The sequence below is a fragment of the Falco peregrinus genome, chromosome 1, assembly GCF_023634155.1.
Source record: "Falco peregrinus isolate bFalPer1 chromosome 1, bFalPer1.pri, whole genome shotgun sequence".
In the NCBI taxonomy this organism is placed as follows: Eukaryota; Metazoa; Chordata; class Aves; order Falconiformes; family Falconidae; genus Falco; species Falco peregrinus.
This window is the reverse complement of record NC_073721.1, coordinates 128,103,609-128,126,465: the sequence shown is the minus strand read 5'-3', so window position 1 is coordinate 128,126,465 and position 22,857 is coordinate 128,103,609. Positions and strand designations below refer to the sequence as shown.

Genomic DNA, 22,857 nt, shown 5'->3' with positions numbered 1-22,857 from the left:
GATGCACTCGCTGCAGCGTTAAACCTTGATAAATGCCTTTAATATTTAATTGGTCTTTAAAAAACATAAATAGGCAGGATATTGAATGCCACTCCTCAGGCGGAATAAGGCAAGGAATGTATGTTACCCAGCGACTGGTGGCGTCATCCATTTCGTGTGGTTTGAAACCAAGGGCTTGGGAAATGTTTCTGTTTCTTCTGCAAGCTGACAGGCGCAGGAAGCACCAGTGCCAGGGAGAGCCCCTTCCCTTCCCCCCCCCCCCGCCCCACAGCCCCGTGCAGCAATCGCATCCGCTCAGGATTTGCCTGCAAATTCCCACCTCCAGCTGTGCCAGGTTCTCCAAGGACTTCAGCTCCAGCCCCACACATCCTGGTGTGAGTCCATCCCTTGGAAAGATGATTCCACTGCCCCACTGGGTCACGAGATCACGACCCAGAGCTTAGGCCTGGCTTTTGCTAAGGGCAGGTTATGGGCTATAAAGCAGATGTATGGGCAGATTACCCTTGGGAAAACTAAAACAAACGAACAAAAAAGCCCCGACTCAAACATCTTCTGAGGTTCACAGGAAGTTCAACTGATGTGCTGAGGGAAAAATTAGGTTTATTAGGGAAGCTGGGGTTCAGTCATTCCCTGCTAACCACCCAAGCCAGCAATCTTCGCAGAGGAGGTGGGAGTAATGCAAAGAGCATCCTCCCCTGCCATCACCAGCAGCCTCGTCCGACTCCTTCAGCACTGCCAGCAAAAGTGGTGGGTGAACCTCTACGCATCTAAAGGCTGATTTTTCAATCAGATGAGCACTTAAGCCTCCCAGAGTTCAGGTACTTGTCTCTCTGCTGCCACTCCTGCCTCTTCAGCATGAAGAAGTGGGCTGGAGATCCCAAGAGAACAAGCTTTGCTATGAAGTTGCTAGTGCCTGGGGCTCACGGGTTGGGGGTGGCACTAAAATATCCACTCTTTGAGCTTGGCTCCCGGTTGTTCAGCCACAGCAGTGTCTCAGCCACCGTCAGCTTCTTCTAAATACAGAGAAATGCTGCAGGCCCTCGGCAGCAGCACCGGGGAGCTGCTGCTAAACGCACAGGAATAATGATCCCGCTGCTGGGCAGCCCTGGAAGAGCAGAGATGTCGGGAGGGAGTGGAAGCAGCAGCAGCAGCAGCAGCAATAATAAACAAGGAGTGATCTGGTGGGGAAAGGCTTGATCTGAGGGCTGGGCGACAGGTCTGCCGGGGCTTTTCCTGAGGGAGGGACCTGGGACTCATTGGAGGGAAGAGGCAGGAGCAGCTTACACTCACCCGCACAGCATTCAACCCACCGCAGCCGTGCGGTTGTGCGCAGCGGGGAGATCCCTGTGCGGGCAAAGCCTTCTGCTCTTCCTCTCTCCAGATGGAGCAGGCGGGGGTGGCATGCAAGTCTGGATCAGGCAGATCTCGCAGCCGTGCCGTGCTGTGCAGGCAGTCCCTGCCTGCCCTCTCCCTGCTGCCTGCCCGGCACCGAGCCGGCTGCCACCCTGCGCCCACTGGCAGAGCGGTGTTTCCCACCCGGACCAGGAGCGGTGTCCTGTGGGACCCACTACACACATGCTAGTCCTTCTCTCAAGCAGCTCCTCAAAACCCACCCAAAGCAACATGGAAGAAGCCACTGCAGTCCTGCAGGAGCTGGCAGCGTCCAACTCTCTGCCTTTTGTTTTCTCTCTTTTCTTCCCTCCTTCCTTCACTTTTACTGTCCGTCCTCTGCAGAACCAAAACATTTTGGAGACTCTGCACTCTGTGCTAGCCTATTATTCACAGAACCTCCTATCTCCCTGCTTCAGGATGCTGCCTGGATCCGACCAATTACCAGCTCCCTTGATGTATAACACCATAAAACCCTTAACCTCATTATAGAAAATTTCTTTTGAATGGCCTTTAAAAACCATCTCATTACACAGGAAGAACTGTAATTACCTTTAACAAGACAGAGATATTGTGTGAGCGAGTGTGTTTGGGCTGTCAAAACAGCAGCAGTGGGAGTTCATCTCCAGCCAGTTTCACCACAAGGGCAAACACCTTGTAATTCCCCCCTGTGCCCCGCTCTTCATCCCAGCCCTCCTCCTGCCCCTCACTCCTCCCTTCTCCACACTTTTGCCAGGCAAACACGATGCCTTGCTTGGCTCTGCTTTCCAGATAAAGCCCATCTTCCCCAGATCTCGTCTCTTAACGATCCTGGTGTGAGCAAAGGTCTTGCTAAGCCCGTCCCTGCTCTGGGATCACACGTGGCTGATGCTGTCCCGGGGCCGCTGGGTCCCTGGGCTGAGCGTTGGGCTTGGCCAAGCAGAGCCAAGAAGGAGGTGACAATGTGGCTCCTGGGACTTGCCATTACCACGGCCTTGTGGTGCTGGGGCTGCAGGGATGACACCTCTCCTAAGCAAGGCCACCTGGGCTGAACGGGGAGGGCTGAGTGCCAGTTTGCCTTCGCTGCCTTCCAGGAAAGTAGAAAAATGGCTTTTTGTAGGGCAAAACTGCTGTCTCTGCTCCTTCCAGCTTTGGCTTCTGTTGACCTGGAGGGCAGGGGTCTGCCCCAGCAGCCCGTCGGGATTTGGCTCTTTGCTGCCGTGTTACAGCTCATCCTCAGAGGGGGACCGGAGGGGTTAAGTTGTTTTCCTTTCTTCGTGCATGTGACTCAAAAGAAGATATTTTTTTCCAAACAAAAAATTTTCCATCCCATCTGTCACTAATGTCAATGCACTCCTTTGCCCAGATCCAGTTTTTTAAAAAAAAACACCAAAAAATCTAACATTATTTTAGAAAAATCTCAGCACACGTTGCCAGGGCTGTGATATATTCCATTTCTCAGAAAGTAGCTGTTGCAGTTTTTAACCCTTTGTGTTCATCCCGAGGAGCTCTGCAGCCCTCGCCGAGCGGCTCTGCCCTTCCTCCCTGCTCTCCCCTGTGGTGTTTCTGGCTGTTGCCTCTTTATTTCTGTCCTTTATTATTCCCACCACCGGGCTGGGGTCTTTTTTGGGTGTGTTTTTATATTGGCAAAAGACAAGCTTATTGAGTGCCATTTAGCCGTTTCCAACATGCCCGCCCCGGTAGCCCTGGCCACGCTCACTCTGGCAGTATGTATTGATAAAGAGCATTTACTGCGCATCTCCCTGGTTTTGAACATTTATGAGCCGATGAAAGGCTAGGGGCTGGATCCGTGGGGCAGCCGAGTCCCCCACCACGGCATACAAGCAAGCACAGGCAGAGCCCTTCTCCTTGCAGCAGCCACCCCCACTTCTCCCTGTGCAGCCTCTTGGCACTGATCGCATTGGTGGTACTGGGAAATGGCACGAAAACCGTTATGGGGACTGGGGCAGCTGCCCCCCCATGCCTCAGGGCTGCCCAGAGGCAGCACAGCCCATCCAACAGCCCCTGGCCTGAGTGGCTTTGCCCAGGGGCACAGGGACCCCCTCAGCAGGCAGGCTGCTCTATCACTTTGCTTGGCCATGCTGCCCAAACATGGTTGTCACCTACCATATGAAGGGGAGGGTGGCCGTTGGGAGCCCAGCTGACATGAGTCAAGCTAATTGCTTAAGGGCCTTAATTGTGCTAAGCACCCGCACCTGGAGCCTGCACCTGACTGTCTCCAAGGGAGCCGGGGTATTTAAGCTCTGGGCTGGCCCCCTCACGCCTTCCTTGAGCTTCAGTGGGGGTGGAGGTGTCTCCTTTTGCTCCAGCCTGGGCTGCCTGTGGGACCCCTGGACCTGGTTTGTTGCTGTTGATGGACCTGGCTGCAGCACCCACCTGTGCCTGCTGTGTTTGGAGCCATGGGCTCGTGCCTCATCGTAGAGAGCACCTTCTGCTCCTGGCTTGCCTTCCCCGAAAGAGCAGCCAGCCCTTGCTGGCAGGAGACGTGCTTCTGAAGCCGCCTGGTGAGTTTTGACCCCGTGGTAGAGGGCTGACAGCTCTGGGAAAGCACTGGCTGTCCTACCACCTCCTGGGTAGGCTCCAGCACGTGTCTTTGAAGTTGGCCTTTCTCAATGTGTTGTGCTTGTGACTGGGCATGCTGAGGACCAGCGTGGCGAGCCCAGCTGGGGTGGTGTGTGTTATCCACCGGTGGTCCTGCTCAGGATCTGTGGCCTTGCTGAAGGCAGGGCTCACAGTGCCCTCCTGGGGCTGGGGCCCATATGTGGGGTGAAGGCTGACTCCTGGGGCTCAGCCTCGCCTCTGGGGCATGCAGAGGGGGTGGCATGCTTTTCCTTCATGTGAAGGTGGCTGGGCTGGACTGTGGCTGATCAAAAGGCTGTGAGCGAAGCAGCTGTGCTGTTTGTGTGCTGCCCCTGCCCACCTTGCAGCCTGCTAGCAGGGATGACATCCCTTTGCTCCCCCGAATGCCTCGGGGGAGGCCTGGGCTCCGGACAGTCTCCTCTGGCATCTACTAGAGATGCGTGGTAATCGGCTTGGGTAGCTACCCTCCCTATCCCAGTGTGCCAGAGACTCTGGGAAATGTTCTTGGTCCTCTCCCTGCTGGCAGCACCTGAGAAGGAGCCGTGGGGCTCGGTTGTGCCAGCTGTGACCGCTTCTGCAGCCTGCCCCTCTGCTGGCTCTGTGGGGTAGGAGCACAGCCCTGCCTTGTGCTCCCTTGCAAGTACGTACTTATTTATTGCAAATACATGTACCAAGCCCCAGCCACGGGCAGGTCCTCTTGCCGCTACAGTCGCTCTGGCTGGGAGCGGGTGTGCGTGGGCTGCAGGTCCCTGCCACCCCAGGGCAGGGGCTGTACCTTGGGGGAGTCCCTGAGAAACAGGTCCTGGTGTGCAGGGAGCATTCCCGTCCCGCTGTAACTGCCCTCCCGAGAGCTGCTTCACTCGGCCTCATGTCTCTGACCTTTTCAGTGTTGTGCAGCGGCGCTGGCTGCTGGGGCTGCCTGTGGCTCCACACTGCCTAATGAGCCTGTGGGGATCAAGGGGAAACGGGCAGCCAATAAAAATACAGAATATTGAAAAGGTCAGGGCCGTTTGGCGTGACACAGTAACTCACAAAAGTTGTTGGGCACTGCATCACTCCCTGCCACCCCTGGTTGTTGGCCAGGTGCAGGGGCTGTGGCTGGCTTGCGTGGTGTGGGGTAAGGACATGCAGCTGTGCCCTGGGGCACTGGGGAGCTCTGCAGGCGTGCCAGTACCTCTGATGTCATGTGTTGGTTGCACCTCTGCAAGCTGTCCTGGAGAAATCCTCCTCCAGAAGGAGTCTTCAGAAAGTGGGCTTTGCTTCCATTGATGCGGAGGGGTTGATGCCCCTGGGGCTGGGGAGTTGCTAACTTGCAGCAGGCTCCTGCTGCGATGCCAGCGGCAGGGAGCTGGGCAGACAGCTACCTGGGTGAGGTTGTCTCAGTGTTGTGCTCTGGATCTGTGCCCTGGGTGACACAGCAGTGGTGGCAGGGACCACAGACCTCCTGGAGAGTGCTGGCCCCGCTGGCTGCAAGGGGCTCTGACTCATCCTGATGGCCAGCAGGTGAGGGTGCGGGGTCAGATGTGCACCGGGCTGCTCTGTGCTCCTCTCCTGCTTGCCAATAAGGGCAAAGCTCTCATGCAAAGCTGTGCTGATTTAGCAAATCTGTCCTTCCTGAGGGCAGGGGGAAAATGTGCATCCAAAAGTTCTCAAACTCTTTCCACTTCTCCAGCACTGGTGCAGGGGGGAGCCCTCCACTTCTGCCTCTGAACTCTTCTAGTTCTCCACCTCTGTCCCAGCACATCTGTCTGCTTCTCCTCTGCCCCAGGCTGCTGGGGATCTCACCTTTCCAGCTAAGGTGCATTTAATGGTCCTTTGTGGTGGCAGGTCCAGTAATCTTGCCATATGCCTGGCTATGGAAACATGCTGTAGGCCTGCCAAGTGCTGGGAGCAGAGGGAGAAAAAGGTCTTCCAAAACCCACTTATTTCATGCCACCAAAATTGTCATGACAATTTTACTTCTGAAGGCTCCACATCAGCCCTGTGCCATGGTGATGGTTATCGGAAAGTATCAAACAGCACTTTGTGCATTTCCCTTTCCTGTGGGCAAAAGACATTTGGAAACGACAATTCATTGAGTTTAGGAGTGAAAGTTAAGTGCTGGAAGTGAAAACAAAGGAGCGGGGTGAAACTGCAGGTCAGTGCCAGGCAGGCAGCTGCCAGGGCTGTGCACTGGCACAGCAGCAGGTCTCGCCCTGGATGCTGCATCCCTCATCTGGATGCTGATTTCTCTGCAGACTCTATGCCTGATGGTTGGGGTTTGCCCAAGTTTCTGGCAGAGAGGACTCTTTTATGCTGCTTTGGGTAAATGCAATGGCTGGATTATCCCTTTGGCTCCCCGGAGCCAAGCTCCTGCATGCCCAGCCCTCACGTGCACCCTCACCGCGGCTGTGGGCACGGTGGATGTCTGCCCAGTCTGGTGCTTTTTACAGCCCTGGGCTTTGCTATTTCAGGTCTTCATGTGGTGTCCTGGGGACAGTCTTTTGTGTGACATGCAGTTCAGTAAATATGTAATGTGTTGTTTTAGGGCTTTATTGCTTTTATGCAGCACTAATGTAATGCTATTTAGAGAGCTCTGGCATGCCTATTAGCAGCTGAAGTGGAGTGAAGGAAGGATGCTCTTCCTCTCCAAGCCCATCACCTTCGCCTCTTGATGCTCTCAGCCATGATGTAGTGGCCTAAAGGAGACAACTAGTCTTTGTTATCACTTAGTGAAGATCAGTCAATGGGATCATTAAAGTGACTATGGATTGGTCTTGTTTTTAAAAGGAATCTAAAATATTTGGCCAAAGTCCCATTGGAGCATTTTCAGCTTTTGCAAAAGCCTTCTGCTAGAGGACTTGTTTCTAGTGTTCCTACCAGAATCACATTCTCAGGTTTGGTGTGACCTCCATGCGGAATTGCAGGTGCTGGTAAGGGCTTTAGCCAGTCTAGAAGATCTCCCCAGCATCCTGCCCTGGCCATGTGTCACAGCCCCCTAGCAGCTTGGTGGGGCTGTCAGGCCGTAGCTGTGTGTCAGATAAGGTTGGAAACACTTTCCTCCCTCGGGTTCCCCTGATTCAGGGTAGGACTTGGCTCGTGTTCCTAACTGCACCCAAATCTGCTTCTTCCAGGCTCTTCCTGGGGCAGGGGTGCCGTCCTGAGAGCAGAGCCTGCTCTGTGGTGAGCCTTGTGCCCCGCCCCACACTGCTGCATTGATGTGCTCAAGCTTACGGGTGCTCCCAGCAGGTTGTTAAACTGTGTTATTCTGGACTGGCTCTTCAGCACCTTGCTGGTTTCGGCCCCTAGCAGTTAATAATTGTAATACCTAATTTTAGTATAATGGCACTCATTCAGTCTGCAGTTCCCAGAACGTGTAAGTGACATAAATTAATATTACGCAGAAAAAGTCAAACTTCTGGTGCAAGATCAATAGATCATAATTTGGTGACATTTGAAAATACATCTTATTAGCAGTTCATATTTTGGCACTTTTCATATATTCCCATGCACCTCCCTCCCTGCTGTCCTGGGGAGCTGCTGTGCGTGTGGTTGCTGATGGCATCAGAAGTTCTGTGAAGTAGCATCGCCTGTGCTGGGTGCCACTTTGTGGCTTTTATCTTGTGGAAAATAAATACCCTGATGGAGAGCTGGAAGCACTGTCGGTCGCTGCGGTGCAGTGTCCAGGAGCCATTAGCATCTTGCAGCTGTAATGAGCAGGGCTTTTTTCTGAGCTGGGTCAGGGCACCTGAACCCCCCAGCAGGCACCTTGGCGTTGTGTGGTGCTGGTGTGGCCAGCCTTAGCGGAAAGGGGAGACTGGGAGAGCGAGGGGAGCCTGTGGCCCTGCCCTGTCTGAGGGGAGGACAGGTGCGTTGGCAGGACAGCCCAGGGCCAGCCTGTGTGACCTGGGCTGTGCTGCTGGGTGGGCGAGCAGAGGCTTTGTGGCCTCATGGCACAAACCAGCACCTCTTACCGGCATTCCTGAGGAAAGGTAATGCGTGTCCTTGCCTTGCGGGGATCCTTCTCAGCCCCAGCGTATGGGGATCTTGGCCCTTTTGACAGCTTGAATTGACTTCCCCAAGGACAGGGCTCAAGGCAGAGGCTGAGCCTGTCGTGGCTCTGGGCCGGGGTCTCCTGTGCTCACCGCCTCCTTTTCCCATGTGCAGCGGGTGGTGCTGAGCTGATTTGTCTGCATGAGTCAGACTCTTTGGCAGCGAGTTCAGAGCGGAGTTTTTCAGCCAGCCGTAATCATCTCTCTTCAGGGCACGCACACGCATGTGCACACACTTCTCCCCTCACATGTCTTGCTCTGTTTTCTCCACCTTAGAGGGAAGCTAATCTCCTCCACAGCCCTCGCCCATCAGAGCAGATTAGAGCAGCTCTTGGTTCCTCCTGCATTGTGGAGGAATTGCCAGGATCAGAGGTTTGGATCGTAGCTGCTGGGGGGATGATCCCTCTTTTGGTAAGCCTGGATGAGAAAGGTGGTGTGCAGTTATTCTGTATTTGCAGAGTGTGTTAGAGAAGATGCACTTTCCTCTGGTCCCCAGAGTCACCAGGAGCTGTGCTGAGTTTTGCTCAAATGGAAGATGCTTGTGTACACTTCTGTAAGCAATGAAGTGACTCAGGTTGCCCACTCAGTCTTCTCTTTCCACAGACTGTTCCCAAAGTCCCTCTGGATGTGTCTGAAGCATCCTAAATAAGACCTGGGCGCGCTGTGCTCTGAGGTGGAGGCTGTACTGAGCTGCTCAGAAAAAATAGGCCATTGCTTTTCTCACGCAGCCAGGCATTTAAAGAGCCTGTGCGGGAGGAGTGTGGGCATGTGGCTAAATCAGAAGTGAGGAGCTGTCCCCTCCTTTGGCACCTCACCTGCCTTGCATGAAATGGGATGTTGGGAAGCCAGGCTGCGGACTGGCTGCCTTTTTTTGATGGCTTTCTTGGTGGCACTGGCTCAGTGCAGTGCTCCTGCCATCCAGCTGAAATTGCTGGGGAGAAGCGGCTTACTCTTTGCTTTGCCTTTCTGGCTAGGATTTCCAAAATGGCTCAGTTCTTTTTTTTTTGCATCTGCTCCCAGAAAAGTCAATGGCAAAACTTGCTTGCCTGAAGTGAGGTTGGGTAATTGACCTCACAGGAATCCCTGCCTTGCTCCCCTGATCGTTTCTCCAGCCAGATGCCCAGGCAAAGCATCTATCTCTGTCTTCCAACCTGAGATGCTCTCTCTTCACTAATTAAATGAGGAATATCATCTCTTTATATTTCTGTCAGCTGATTTCAAATTAGAAAGGGGCCTATAGGACCAAGAAGAACCTTATCCTCCCTTTGGGGATCTCCTTCCTTTTTATTCAAGTTTTTTTTGTGGACTGATAATTCCATCTTAAGGTCTCCTGTGATACTGCGGTAACCCTTGGATGCTATTCAAGTGCATCCTGGCCCCCGGCGTGTGCTCATTGCCTCCTAATTGCTCTAAATAAGTTGGGAATTATGAAATTAAAGTGCCATTGATATCAGGCAGCCCTGGCACACTGCAGTTACAGACATGTGAGGGAAGTGGACAGATGGGGAGATGTTAGGATAATATGTATTAAATGCAGATTTTACCCTGTTTGGGATCCCCATCTAAGCACGGTTCAACTTCTCAGCACAGCAATTTTGGCAGCTTCGAAGTTGGTGCCCCAGCTGAGCATTTGGCAGGGGTTGGTTACGTACAGGACATCAAACTGAATGACCTCCCTCTGTTCCCCAGAGATTCCTGGATACTGTACTCTGCAGGGGCAAGGACAAGGACGTGCAAAATAACCCTGAGGCCACACAGTGTCCCTGGTCTGTAAATCCTGGGTTGCCAGTCCTTGGGGCAGTGTGGTCAAACAGAATCAAGTAGATGTGGGCTGTTGGGGCTGTGCTGGCTCATCAGACAGGCAGGGCTTGTCCTTTAGGTCATTCCCTCAATCTGTAATGGGCTGACAGCTGAGTTTTGGGTGCTGGTGTTGAACCCAGAAGAGAGTGAGCGGGGTGTCTTTCTACCCTGGCATGTAGGAAAGCTGGCCCGAATCCCCAGTGTGCCTGGGAGCAGCACCCCAGCTCCTGGCCATCCTGGGAATGTGGGGGACAGCACTGTGGGGCAGTGGTAAGGAGGGTATGGGAGGTGGTGGGGCTGGGAGCTGCCCAGGGGAGAGGCTGGGATCTGCTTGGCGTCATTCAGAAGCTGCTCTTACGGTCTGATCACCTGGAAATGCTGCTGCCTTTAGTTTCCTTTGCTCTGAAAGAAAAGAAACTTTATTTTTAGCATACGCAGTCAAAGGGGAAGAAGATGTCTTGTTCTTGGCTGGCAGTGTTACTGTGTCCTGTAGGAGCAGAGGGCCTGGGTAGGTTTTGAATGCAGGTCCTAAGCAAAGGCAGTTTTGTGACAATGTTCCCAGCCAGAATAGATGCATCTCATAACCCATGGCATGAAATTCCCCCAAGCCATGGGGCGTGCAGACCAGCAGTTCAGCGCTCATCCCCATGAATGAGTATTGCATCCCGGATCCTGCAGCAAGAGCTGCCCAGGTGTGGTAACACAATGCTCAAGTGCATCTTGGCCAAAGCTCCTCACTTCTGGAGCCTGCAGGGGGTGGCTGGTCCCAGAGCTGCAGGTGAGGATGAGCTTCATCAGTCTGCAAGTGCTTGTGTCACCTTACAGGTGTGTCCAGTTCTGTGACTGCAGTTAATAGTTTTCTGAAGATGGATGGCAAGTACAGCACAGCAGTTTTTTTCTTTCCAAAAAAATGCCAATCATTTTAATCACTTGCCTAAGATTTGGGTCAAGTCCAGCCACCTGGCTTTGGATAATAACTCTCCCAAGCCTTCTTGAGCTAGTCTTGTGAAGCATCAGTGTTATCAGGACACTTGAAATGGATGGGAGGTGCACAGACATGGCAGCCAGCTGGTCTGCAGGATGGATGGCTGGTTGGAAAGTTACATTTGCTCAGCCTGAGCCAATTCTATTCCTGTAACTGGCCTTGGCTGTGACTTCGGCTTCCCCATGGCTCATCTGATGCTCACCCTGTGACATGCTCGCCTGGGGGCCTGTTGTGCAGGCTTTGGGTTGCAATGGCAGGATCCCTTGCTCAGGGCAGCCCTCCAGGCTCAGGGCTGATCTTCTGAAGGAGTTCAAGACCTCTGCCTTCCACCTGTTGCACATACAAAGGAGACAATTTGTGACCCACTGGTCTGACCTGCTCCACAGCAGAAGCCAGAAATTGTCCCCCGTGTATGCCTTTGTCAAGTGCAGTACCTCTGAGTGCATTCAAGCATGAGGTTCCCAAAGACATGGGAGCTGCAGGATCTTGGCTCTGCTGGCCGGCAGGAGAGGTCTCTGTGAACCTGCAGAGGAGCAGCCATCTGTTCCTAGCTGGGGGATTTGGAGCAATCCTTTGAGTAAGGGTGCTCCCGGAGTGCCTGGGCTGGCTGGTGCTGCTGGCACCCTGCTCTGCCGGGGGCTGCACAGGGTGCAGCAGTCTGTCTGCATGAGGGACCATGGATGCTGTCCTGGGCTGGTCCCAGTGACGGAGGGTTCAAATCTCTCTAAAACATGGCACCTCCAGGCAAACAGCTCATCCTGCAGGAGGGGATTACAGCGGCTGTGAAATCCTACAGGCAGGGAACACCTGGGGGTTGGGTGGTAGTTCGCAGAGTTAACTTTCTCAAAAGGATCTGCAAGCTGCAGGGCTGTGACTGTGGTGCCATTTGTGCTTCCCAGTGTGTAAGTGGGCCAGCCTCCCTGGTGCCCAGCACCTGGCGGTGCGGCAGCCCTGTTCAGGGACACCCTCCCACCCATCGCTGCCGTTCCCTCTGCTTGGGTAGAAATGCCGCCTCCAGTCGCAGCCCTTGCACGGTTGTGCTCATAACCCAGCGCACTGAATTATTGACGAAAGCCGGCGTGCATGCTGCTTGGCACGGCGCACCGCGACCTTGAGATCCCCTCTCAGTGTACCCTCCTGCCTTTGTGCTGGCTGGAGCAGACTTAATCCTTTCTCCTCATCTCGTGTGCATGTTAGCTCATTCCTGCTCTCACCTTGCCTTCCTCCGCTTCCCCTTTGGGCTTGGTGCCTTGGGCTGGGGTAGGTCGGTGCCAGCTCCCACCAAGAGCCAGCCCCTTCTCTGCACGGCTGAACACAGCACGGTACATCCCTGGACCTGCAAGGGAAAGGTCCTGGTGCCACCCCTCAGCGAATGAGCCGGGCACTGCCACAGCACTGGGGAAGGGGGAGTGCGGGGCACGGCTGGCTCACCCGTGCAGGCACGCTGGGTTTTGGCCGGGGCTAGGTTGGCTGTTCTTGCTGGGCGAGGAGGAGGAGGAAGGAGCAGTGCTGGGTGGAAAGCCCTGGTGAGCTGGGCTTGGCATGGCTGCGGGAGGAGGAAGGGGGCAGTGCCGGTGCCCCCAGGAGGGGCCGCAGGAGCTGTCACCCCATATGACCCCCTTTTTGGCAGCTGCAGCCAGCCTGGCTATCAAGGGCAGGGTAAAAGGGTGAGTGGCCACCAGGGCTTGTTCAGCCACTAGGAGCTGGTTGATGCTCGAGACAGCTGCCTTGCTGGTCTGCGCTGTGCGGTGCTGGGGCAAGGCTTGGTCTGGGGGAGCCTCATTTCTGAGGAGCAGATCCCGTGGGTTTGCTCCACCCGAGTGCTGTCCCAGCGGTACAGTTTGGCACACCAGGACTCTGCAAATGGGACCAAACATCAGTATCCCGTGGGCTTTGCCTCCCCTCCGAACAGGGCAGGTCTCGGAGACCCAGGCTGGCACTGAGCAGAGCAGGTTGTTACTGGTACCCAGTTAGCCCAGGTGCCCAGAGGTGTCCTGGCATTGCCCAGCAGGGCTGTGGGTGGAAGGACGGACTTGTTTTTCTGTCTTGATCCCTTGTGGCTGAGGTTTCATGGAGCATTTCACCCAGAGGTGAAGTCACTCAGCGTGGCCACCTTTAGCAGCTGCTTCTCTGCATTGTGGGTTGTAAATGTCCCCTTAATTTAGTGCCTGCAGTGCACTAAAGCAGCAACCTTAGCACAGCCTCTGCATAATAACTGAAGATGCTCTAGATCCTTTGCTTGGACACAAACCTGATCTTGACTGCTGTAGCCCCAGTGAGTGATGTCTCCCTTACCCTGGGTGCCTCTGCCCCATCCCAGCTGTTTGCTGCAGCCAGGTCTGCTCCTGGCGATGACAGGAGGAGCTGGTACCTCTGCATTTGGGATGAGGGCAGGAGTGGACCGGGAATGGCAGGGGGATCCTGCCCCTGGGGTCAGACCATGCAGCACAGCTCCCTGCATGGCTCCGGGGTCCTGCCCCATCCCTGCAGTGAAGCACCATGCTGCTCCTTGCTCCAGACTGCTGCCCTGCCTCACCACTGCGCCTTCCCATGCTCACTTTTGAAAGATAACGCCCTGTTACTTAGCCTAATACAGCCAGGTGCTCAGTCCAGGCAGGAATGCACACACTTCCTAAAGGTTTCATTTCTTTTGACTGAACTTAGTAGTGAAAGGTGGTTTTTCTCCTTCGCAGAAAAGAATAATAGCTCTGACCTTGAGGAGAGAAATGATGACGGTTCAGAGTTTTCCTCCTTTTTTTGTTGCTATTTTTCTTGCAAAATATTCAAGTTGAGAGGGATTTTTTGCTTAAACAATTTATGCCTAGTGGATAGATTTATTCCATTCAGCTGCCAGCCACAAGAAAGCCCCATTATTCCCTGTGGCATGGCTTTTTTTCCTCAATACTCATAAATACTCTTTGCTAAATCTGAGTTTCTCCTCCTTGCGAAGGTGAGGGACCAGGTATTCCTGCCCCATTCCTGATGCTGGATGTGCCTCCTTGTAGCCACCTCTCCCCCTTTGCTGGCCTAACCCATGGGAACCCGAGCGGTGCTCAGGACCTGCCCCTAAATCTCCCTCTGTCTCCCCACACTTATCCCATTCTGTTCCCTCATTATTTCTGTCTCATGGGGATAAAGGCTGTATAAAAATAGTTTTTTTGGAATGTCCTGACACGGAGAGATGCTTTGTAGGCAGCCCTTCCAAATCCCACCTGGCCACTACTTCCCATGCCTCTGCTCCCAGCCAACACCCTGCTTCCCAGCTTTTAGCAGGAACCAGGCAAATACTGGATTTCCAGGCTGCCTGGGTGGTTTAGCATCATTCCTTCAAGGGAGGAGGGGAAAGATTGAAGGTTCAGTTTGGTTCTGAATGATTTATTTGAGCAAATGTGACAGAAATGCAAAGTGAGTGTTTGGGCTTGACAGCAGAGTTTGTTTGGATAGGAGGTAAAAAAAAAAAAAAAGAGGAGATACTTAAAATGAAAAGTGGGCTCAGAGGGAGGAAAAAAGGGAGACATCGCAACTGGCTGTTTTTAATGCTGACTGATCACTTAATACTCTCTTTTGAAACACCGTTCTGTGCGACAAGGCACATTTGCCAGGGCTGGGATTGCTGTGGCCGTGTAGCTCACTGGTGAGTTTGGCTGTGCTACCTCCAGAGCCGGCATGGCACCACCTGCGTGCCAGCCCCTTGCACCACCGGTGCCTGCCTCTGTTTCCCTTCCCCTGTCTGCAGCCCGTCCCTGAGGTTTGGGGAGCTCCAGCTGTCTCACCCCATCCTTAGCAGGGTGGGTTGATGCAGGGCTCCCTTGCTCCCAGAGATGCTGCTGCAGCTCCCTTGCTCAAGAGATTTAATTGAGGTTTGGACTGAGATCTCCAAACTCAGGCTCACTGCTGCAATGAGACATAGCATCCCTTCCCTGACAGGAGGCTCGCTGGCTCTCTCTCTCGCTCTGGTGCTTTTGATTTCTTTAGAGCTCAGATTTTCAGGCTCCTCACTTCTCTGCTAGTGCAGTGTAATAGGAACAGATGGGCTGTTTCCGATTGCTGCCCCCTGAACTTGGGAGGAGGTTTGAGTTTGGAGCAAGTCTGCCTCTTGTTCCATGTGACTCCCTGCAGCAGATTCCTGCCTGTGGGCAGCCAGGTCTGCCCTGCCCCTGTGGACACGGAGCCTCCTACGGAGGACCCAGCAAACACCCCTCTCTGTGCCGAGGAGAACTCTCTGGAGTAAGAATTTTCTCTCTTAGCAGATAAATCTGTCTCATTGTTACCTTAGTAGCAATGGCTGAGCATCATCTTATGGGTTGATGCTGTTGAGATGCTTAGTCTAAGCTTCATCTAATCCTCTTTCATCTAGCAATCGGGCTAGTGATCTCGCAGAAACAGGTCTTCTGACACCAGCCTCAGCGTTTTGTGGTGTGTGCTGGTGCTGGAAGGGTAATGCTCCCGAAGTGCCTCAGCACTGCTGCCCCTGAACTGAGCCAGAGGCAAAAGAGAAAAAACGAGCCCAAGTTTCTAACCTGAACTCTGTACCTGGCTTGTGGATTTCGGGTTTAGGTGGCAGCTCCTGATTTCACAGAACTGTGGCATGCAATTCCCTTACCTGGCTTCCTGTGGAAACACGAACCACGTTTTTATAACCATGACTTTGGATTGGGTTAAAGTTTTGGAGTCTTTTGAGAATGCCCTCCTGAATCTGGCCTGCTCTGCTGCTTTCTACTGCATGCTGCCAGTGCACCCAGAGGATTCTGCAGCTCTTCGGGGAGCAATGGCAAACTTAAAGCAAGTTTAAAATATTTCCGTTCCCTTTCTGTGTGGCGAGGCCCTGAATTCAAGGCAGAATGTGGGGCTGCTGGACTCTGTGCTTGAAAACTCTTGGACTGTGAGCTTTGCAATCAAAACGTGATTCTCACTTGCTGAAAGCAGGAGCCTTGTCTGTGGTTCAAGGGGCTCGTTGCCCTCCAGCATCCCAGTATCACCCAGGCACCTGCCTGGGGGCCGTGCCTCAGAGTGTAGGGCTGGGGTCACCTGGCTTTGATCTGGCATGAGGCGGTGGCAGGGATTAGCACCCAGGGCCACCCACCCATGGCCTCAGGGCGTGAGAGAGGGGCCGTGGGGTATGCTGTTAGCAAAATCTGATCAGCCCCAAGCTGGTTCTCGGGTGGTGGTTAGACCTTATCTCTGGGATCTGATTTTGACCGGTTCTGGGATGAACATCATCCCTCCTTGAGCAAGAGAGGTCAGGTGGCCAAAGCCTTGGTGGCTGTCTGCCAATGCCGCGTGGTGTGGGCTAGCTGCAGTGATGGATGGCTGTGGGAGGGAGGGAGCAACCCCGTCTAGAGGTGGCCTCCAGTGGGGCAGGTCCCTTGACTTGGCCTTGCTGCTGCTCTGATGCTTCAGGAGCCTCCCCACTTACCTCTTGTGTGGCTGCTGGCATGGAAAGCCCTGTGCTAGCAAGCAGATGGGTGGGTGCACCTCGAGCAGGACAAGGGGACATGGAAACCATTGCATGGGGGAGCAGGGGAACAGACCTGACACCAGCCAGTGCTCTGGAGCTGCTTGCTGCCACCACCTTGTCCTAATCCCTTAACTCTGCTTGGTGTCAGCCCCCAACGCCTCCCTCCTTTCCTGCCCAAATTGGATGTGCCTCCCTTTAGCACCTTCTCATGCTCTCCCCATCCTCCTGTCTTGCAGGGCTGCGTGTCCAGGGCTGAGCGAGCGAGGTGCCCCGCTGTTTCGCGCTGGGTCCCATGAGACAGGCAGGACCACCCTGTCCTTCCCGCCTGGGGCCGCAGCACCCCCCTCTCCCCCCGCTGCACGGGAAGCCCCTCCAGCACCCAAAACGAAGAAGCTGTGGAGGTCTGCTGCCACGGTAAGTCCCTGGGCTTTGGTGTTCCTGCACCCCTTCCCTGGAGGAGGGCACGCCGCGGGGTTTGCTGCCTTGCTTGCTCCACATGCATCTCCCCGCCACAGCGATGTGGGGCACGCACGCAGGGCTGCAAAAGCGGTGTTGAGCGAACAGCTTATGCACCGAATAACTCAGGTTTCAGTCAACAGAAACAGCTCACGAATTCAGGTTGTATTTAGCAAGTGGTTTTGGCTGGGAAAAAGTGAAACACTGAAAAGTTTCATTTTGACATTTTCAAAATGAAACCTTTCAGCCATCTGTTTCGAGATGACATTTCATTTTGAATTTTTTCTAGGGTTTTTTTTTTTCGGTAGCGGGGGGAAGCCACCTGCAAACAAAATGAAAGCTTCACTTCAGACTAAACAATATTTGGTTCAGCCCCAGATTATTACTGGGGGTTTAAAATTTGGCAAAGGAAAAAAAAGAAACCACCCCCAATAAAATCCAGTTAACCTGAACAACTTTCTTTTCTCAATTTGGCCACCAAAACAAGAACAAAGCATGCACCCCTGTTTTCTCCAGTCCAAATCTTCAGGTTTGTTGCTGTCAGGGTTGCTGGGCTGGTGGGCAGCACGAGGGACCCCCAGGGCAGGCAGCAGGGGGGAGCCCTGCCCCCCCCCCCATGGAGTGGGGGGCTGCCGCACTGGCAGGGCTCTGCTGTGTGCCTGCGAGGGAGTTGGAGCAGAGGCACGCACTATGCATCGTTGGCTTTTTTGAGTGAGAGCTTGGGAAGAGCCTGTGGTGGCAGAACATGTTGTACCAATGACTTCAGGGATGGCAGGAGAGGCTCTGTGGGAGCTAATTTTAGCTACAGCAGAAAGCTTGTGCCTGAGAGGAGAGCGTGCTGTGCTGAGCCCACCTGGGAGCTGGCGCCTTCCCAGGGATGTGATGGTGGCCACTGGTGCCCAGACCTGTGCTGGCTGCTGCGGGGTGCCACCGGTGCTTGGCAGGTGTCACCCAGCCCCGTTTGCTGCCCTGTCGGGAGCATCACTGCCTGCTCTCTGTGCTTTCCCCTTCTGGTGTCTCAAAGTCCACCCTGGGGGTGGAGGTAGGGATAAATGTGATGTTGAAGTGATTTTCTGGTCTGCCTGGAAGGTTTTTGCAGCTGGGCTTGTCCTGCACAGGAGAAACCCCTTTGAGGAAGGAGCCTGCTGGGCTGAGGAGGGAGGAGAGCAGGAAAGGGTGGGAAGCAGTGGGGAGGGAAGGGAAGAGGGTGGTCAGTTTGCGTGTGTGAAGCACAGAGGGATGGGTTCAAACACGTCAGCTTGGTTTGAGGTCAGAAGTTGGAGCAAAGTCATAGAAATAAGGGAGAACCCCATCTCCCAGCAGCACCACAGCTTGCAGAAGAGCAGCGATGGGGCACTGAGGACCAGCAGCTGCCAGCGTGAGGCAGAGGGACAGTCAGTGCCTGGGGTGAACAAGCCCCTATCCATGGGCTGGCAGAAGCCACCTGCGTGGGCTCCTCTTGGCCCTTTGATGATGATGAGGAGATGGTCTGACCATACCTGCCAAATCCCATCGCTGTGACCACCTGGGTGGCCCTTCCACCATGCTCTCAGCTGAAACTACTGAATTGGAGAAGGAGAGGCTGCACTTCTCACCCTCTCCACCCCCAGCTTATCCCAAATATGACCTTACCAGCAGTCACATAGCAGAACTGCTGGAAGGGAGGTAGCTGTGCTGGGTGGGGGCTGCTGGTGTGGGGCTGTGCCTGCCCCCGTGATGGCTCATGCCCTTCGTCAGGAAGGAGAAATGGGAGTGTAAAAGACCCAAAATCGTGCCATAAACAAAATCTGTGCAGCAGCGCGGGGGGCTGCAGGACTGCATCCTCTGCTGATTTCCTAGGAGGAGCGTGCTGCTGGCATGTCCCTGGCCCTCAGCAGCCGGGGTGTGCAGGACTCCCACTCCAGCAGAAAGGCTTAAAATACAAAGAGTACCAAGCAGGTGTCTCGGTGTGTGGTGGGACAGCAGGTGTTTGATATCTGTTCTCGTGCTCTCCCCATGCTTTTGTCAGTGCTAGCTCCCTGCTGAAGTGTTACAGGGCTGCTGGCTTTGTTGCAGAGGCAAAAATTGGCTGTTCAGAGCGATGCGAGATCAGAAGGGATCTAGGTTGCTGCAGATCTGAAATCTGTGCCTGCCTCATTTGGAGGGGAGCCAGTTGTGCCCAAGCCTCTGTCTGCTGTTTTGCAGGTGGCCGTGACCGCAGGCCACCTTTGGCAAGTGGTGGCACTGGGGAGGGTGGTAGGACCTCATACCTGTGGTTGAGGGGTCCTTCCATCGTGCCTGTGCTCCAGCATGGCTCGGCTGCTGGTGCTTGGCATGCAGGCAGAGCTGGTGGGCTGCGTGTTCCTGTGTGATGGGTGCCTGGGAGATGGTGGGTGTCCCTGGGCCAGGAGGTGGGCAGGAGGAAGGGGATTTATCCCACGGGGAATGCCTCCAACCTGGTTTGGAAGAGGTGGGAGGATCTTTCCCCAGGTCCTTACTGGAAGCCTCTGAAACCTGCTGAATAATTTCCCTGGTTTTGTATTTGGTATTCCCATCTTCCATTCTTTCTGTTTCCATCTCTCCCTGTTTCCCCCCCTTCGTCTTTATCAGTAGCTAACGAAACAGGCAGGGAGAAACCCAATTCGTACAGTAATTAAATTTACTTAGTGGGTATTCAGCTGAAGTAATGAGAAGTTTAATTCAATGATTAGTTTTTTTCTTTCATTAATTAAAAATGGAACAACGGTGCAGTTACAGTGGGCTGCATTGATCCTCCTTGTGGAAAGCTCCTGATGGGCTGATGGAGGAGGAGGAAGGCAGGCTTCTTGTTTTCAGTCTTCTCTGGATGGCTCTGCCCATACGCAGATGCTTTTGTTGTCCCCTGTCTCCCAGTGCTGACCCTCTCTGGGTAAGGGGTGCTTGGGGCAATGATGGAGAGTGGTGGGACAGCCCCACACACAGGTCCTTTCCCGGTTCTGTCCCCTGAAGCAGCTTTTCAGCTTAAAAAGGGATTTGAAATATTTGCTGTGGGTAGAAAACTGAAAAGTGGGTCCCAGTGCACAAGAAGCTTGGGGTGGGAGAGTTGTTTTCCTTCCTAGCTAAACAGATTTTGATCCTTTTAAATATGTTAAATTCATAAACACTTTTTTAGCCTTTTAAAATAAGTGATGTGTGAAAGCAAAAACAAATAAACCAAATAAGTTGTTTCCCATTTTTCAGTGCTTTCTGCAGGCTCTTGAGGAGCGTTAGGACCTCAGATGTCCTTTGAAGCAGGTTGTGTTCCCCTAAAGCAGAGACATCGGTTTGCTCCTGGTTTTCACATGAAATGTTTATTTTGGTAGCTTTTAGGATCATTGTAAGATCTGCTAAAGATACATGTTCATAAGGAGGTGGAGTCACTAATTGCATTAACCCACCCACCCCCAACAAACAATGAACCATTAATTGGTGTTACAGATCTGGTGCGTGCAGAAGCCCTGTGTGTAAGGGGGCTGGGCAGGGGGGAGCGCTGTGCCCCCCTCGCCTGTGCCCTCACTGCCCCACGTGTCTTCCAAGTCATTTGTTTCTCTGCTGCTGTTGTGGAGACTGTGTGATGGTGAGAATTAGCCAAGGGCTGGGGGCACTGACCACCGGGGTCTGATGCTGTAAGTGCCAAGGGCACTCAACACCTCTGGAAATGAGACAGTTTTGCTTTCCTTGGGTTGTCTGAGATAACTGCTTCAGAAGAGCTGGCGGGCAGGTGAGAGGCTCCTGGCCAGCCCAGTGCTGTGTCCATGTGCTGGGAAGGGCAGGTGGCGTCCCACAGTGGGACTGGAGCCCCTCTAGCAGTCCTCATATCTCCTGAGGCTCTGCTGTGCCCCCACACCCCTGCTGCTAGTGGAGCTATACAGGATCCAGAGAAATTTTTTTATTCCAGAAAAGGGAGGAGTATGTCCCCCTGCTTTGACATCATCCCCTGAAACAGTGAAAATTGTGATGGAAAATGGTTTCTGGCAGGAGAAAAGGTGAATGTGGGACATTCCTTTTCCTGCATAAGGCAGGAGATCATAGCAGTGAAACCCATGCTGTCCCCTCTCCGGCGTGTGCCCCGGCTGTGGCAGCAGCAGGGAGGTTAGCCCGGGGTGGACGTGGTCCATTTGGGCGCTCTGTGCTGCCTGCCATGTGTGGGGTGGCTGTGGGAAGCAGAGAGGTCACTTGTCCAGCCAGGTTTAGGGAGCATCCCCTACCCACTAGGGTGGCAGTGTGGGACAGGGCCACTGTCCCTGTGCACTTTTTGGCTGGACCAGAGCTCCTGGCAGTGCCCAACGTGTTGTCCCCAGGGAGGTGTGACGGTGCTTTGCTCTGGGTGGTGGTTTGGGCTGACCCTGGCTGTAACACAGTGTTTCCAAATCCCAGTACATCTATGGGAGAACCCCCAGACACCCTGGGTCCGTGGGATGCAGTGTCCCCCGGCCAGAGCCTTGTGCCCCACTGCTGGGGTCCTGAGCTGCGAGACCCTTCTGCAGCTCCGGGTTTTAGCGGTGTTTTGCTTGTCCTGTGTGAAACACTTCATTGCTCTGCACAACCTGGGGCCACCAAGGCTGGGGTACAGGGGTGCAGCCAGGAGCCAGGCTTGGGGCTGAGCCGCCTGCCTGGGGAGGCTTTACCGAGGGCAGCCCAGCCTGTGCTGGCCGGCGAGTGCTATCCAGCTTCACAGACAGCTACAGCGCTGCTTGACAGCAGTGTTTTTCAGAGGGCTTTTGCATGCATGTGTTTCTTGAGAGATCACTGCAAATGATTCCCAAGTGCTCTGGCCCAAATCTGTCCCGGTAGCTGTCAGCAGATCAATGCTCCTGCTAGGTACAGGCCTGCTCTATTTCCGTGGGAAAATGGCTTCTATCAAGCAGTTCATTTTGGGCCTTTCAGCAGTGGGTCCACTAAATTTTGGTAGTTGTGTTTTTCTGTCCGTTGTAGCCTGATTTACAGCTTTTAAATATCAGCTCAGATGAAGATTAAGCTCAGCTGAGCTTTGGTTTTGGGAGGGGGGTGGGAAAGCATTCACAGCTTTTAAATTTCTCTCCTGCTTGCTTCTCAAATGCCAGGTTTCAAGCCCTAATTGCAGTATCGTTTCGCCCACAGTGCATGAGTGGAAAGCAGAGGAGAGGCCAGAGCCCAGCGCGCCCCTGGCATCCGGTCCCCCCGCATCCTGCCTTCATCTGACCCGGGTAGGTGGCACGCCAGCTCGGGCGCCGTTGCATTGCGGAGCATGTGACACTCACATGCCTCTGGCATGCTGAGTTCAGGACTGGACTGGTTTCTGCTGCTGTAAGCCTGGTAGCAATGCCTCCCCCCTTGCCCCCCCGACATAGCCCAGGGCTGCTACCCAGCCCCCCTGGGGCATAGGGCAATGCAGCTTTCAACGGGGATCTGGGGCAGGCGCTGCCTGCGTGGCTGGAACAGGTGGGAAATGTTCAATCCATCATGTCTGCACGGGGAAGAGTTCCTTGGGGGCAAGGGGGGAGGCAGCCAAAATGAATATTTGGATGGTGGCACTGAGAAAGCAGAGCTTTGTCGCGGGGATGTACAGCCCTTCCCAGGCAGGTGGGTTTCCTCTGACTTGTCTCACCTCGGTGGGGGGCAAATGCTGCCTGCGTGGGGTGAGGCAGTGTGCGAGCTGAGCGCTGCAGCCTGGGGGATGCTGGGCAGAAATAGTTTCATCTTCCAGGAGAGGGCAGGCAAGAGGGTCCTCAAAAGGTGCGTGTTCGCAGAGATGTCTCTATTGCTGATGTTGCGTGGCGCCTGCGCACTCTGCACAGTCAGGCTTCTTCCAGCGCTCTCGCCGGGACAGTTAAGAGAGATGGGAGCAGGTTTCATCTTGTGCTGTACGTGCAAACCCTCAGCTGAAATCTGTGAACTGTCAGCTTGATGCAGGCAACGCGTGAGACACAACATCACAGCTGACTGGGCTGAGGCAATGTCCCAGGGTGTCAGTCCTCAAAAGAGAAAGGGATCTCTCTGAATAGCAGAATTTGGTTTCCTAATGGAAAAAAAAATAATAAAAAGGATGATTCAAGCCTCTCTTATATGCCAGAGCAGGAATTGTTCAAACTGGATGTTGTCGATGGTGGGGTGTGCTGTGATTGCTGCTCGGCAGGAGTGGTGCCACTGGGAGGGGTGCCTTGGCTTGGGGAGGGCACGGG

The 22,857-nt window shown here is 54.1% G+C and overlaps 1 protein-coding gene across 2 annotated transcripts in view; it reads left to right on the top strand.

Annotated features, from left to right (window-relative positions):
* LINGO1 (leucine rich repeat and Ig domain containing 1) overlaps nucleotides 1–22,857 on the top strand; it is a 169,656-nt gene that overhangs the window by 83,951 nt on the left and 62,848 nt on the right. For both annotated transcript variants that reach the window (XM_055793509.1, XM_027789555.2), the window contains 2 exons: nucleotides 16,480–16,657; nucleotides 21,797–21,882. The gene's annotated coding sequence lies outside the window, so the exon portion shown is untranslated. The remainder of the gene's footprint in view (nucleotides 1–16,479; nucleotides 16,658–21,796; nucleotides 21,883–22,857) is intronic.